Source organism: Arachis ipaensis, chromosome B3 (genome assembly GCF_059453495.1).
Source record: "Arachis ipaensis isolate K30076 ecotype BB chromosome B3, ASM5945349v1, whole genome shotgun sequence".
Classification (NCBI taxonomy): domain Eukaryota; kingdom Viridiplantae; phylum Streptophyta; class Magnoliopsida; order Fabales; family Fabaceae; genus Arachis; species Arachis ipaensis.
The window spans coordinates 102,359,870-102,361,807 of NC_142438.1; positions in this window are offsets into that span (position 1 = coordinate 102,359,870).

Here is a 1,938-nt window from a genome sequence, read left to right on the forward strand (position 1 = left end):
TTAACTCCAGCTTTTATGCCAGTTCTGGCATTTTGTCGCTAGAATTTCTATGCTGACTTGGAACGCCAGTTTGGGCCATCAAATCTCGGGCAAAGTATAAACTATTATATATTACTGGAAAGCCCAGGATGTCTACTTTTCAACGCAATTAAGAGCGCGCTAATTGAGCTTCAGTAGCTCTAGAAAATTCACTTCGAATGCAGAGAGGTCATAATCCAACAGCATCTTCAGTCCTTTTTCAGCCTCTGAATAAGATTTTTGCTCAGGTCCCTCAATTTCAGCCAGAAAATACATGAAATCATAGAAAAACACACAAACTCATAGTAAAGTCCAGAAATGTGATTTTTATTTAAAAACTAATAAAAATATAATAAAAACTAACTAAAATATACTAAAAATATACTAAAAACAATGCCAAAAAGCGTATAAATTATCCGCTCATCAACAATGGAGGCCTAACTCTCGGGTTTTTGACTGGGGATGGAATTTTTGCATCCACGCGTACGCGCCATGTACACGTGCGCATGGATGGTCGAAAATGCTTGGGTCACGCGTACGCGCCAAGTGCGCGCACGCGTGGATTGGTGCTCTGTTTTTCATAATTTTTTTTCAAGTTCTTGCACCAAACCAAGCCTTCCAAACCTCCAAACAGCTACCAAAACACTCTAAAACCTTATTTAACATATTATACTACCAAATAAACTCAACAAACAAAACAAAACATGAAATCAAACCTATTCTACCAATATTTACAAAAGAGAAAAATGAAAAGAGTTTACCATAGTGGAGTGTCTCCCACCTAGCACTTTTGTTTATTGTCCTTAAGTTGGACTTATGGGGAGCTCCTCTCAAGGTGGCTTGTGCTTGAAACCATCCTTGAACACCCACCAATGCTTGCATTTCCAATAAGCTCCATTCTTCAAGTTCAATTTTCCCAAGCTTTGATGGAGTTCTTCATAGATTATGGGCTCCCAAAATTGATCCTCATGTATTCTCGGATCCCATATCTTGTTGCCACACCCATCTTCAAGTTGATCATCATTATTCCATCCGGGTGGCAAGTAAGGTGAATTCTCAATAAAGTGACCAACAATCCTTCTAGACCATCTATTTGAGCACTACTCCAATCTTTATATTTCATGTTTGATGTCTCAACCCTAATGAGCCTTGATTTGCAATGCCAACCACAAAACCTTTTTCGCTTACGCTTCATCCCACAAAGTTTCCTAAGTTGGCCATCCGTTTCAAGCAAACCATATTCAAGTGGGATAATAAAGCTAATAGAAATAAATTTCACCCACTCAAATGAAGGAGTAGATGGCAACCTAGGCAAAGACGATTCCAAGGGTTTTGACAAAGTGTATCCAACTCCCATCCTTCTCTTTCTAAGGACTTCCACCTCTTCACAAGTTTTCTCAAATGCAATCCTTTGTTCAACAATTCTATCTAAGCCTTTTCCCTTACTCAAATCATAAATGGGAGGATGAGAGAGATTTACCTCCACAACGTTTTCAAATCCAACGGGAGAAGGTTCTTCATGCTCAAAGGATTCTTCACCACTAAGACTTGATGCTTGATCTTCAATTCCAAGGGAACTCAATTCTTGCTCTATCCTATCCAAGTCTTAATAAGAGATATGCCTTGGAGGTTGTGCACATTCCTCCTTAGCATCAAATTCAATCATCTTGGAGGGGTTTTCTCCAATTCTAGATTCCCAAGGTGGTTCTGCATCTCCTAAGTCTTCAACCACTTCTTCCTTGTCTTCAACAATTAAAGCTTCCTCCAATTGTTCCAATACAAAGCAACATCCCTCATTCTCTACCAATCTCTCCTTCATGTTATGCTCTTCATTTAATTCTCCACATGTTGCCATGGGAGTTCCTTGAGTGTTCAAGCATTGGGATGCTAACCGGTTTACCACCTCGTCCAAGGCGGCCG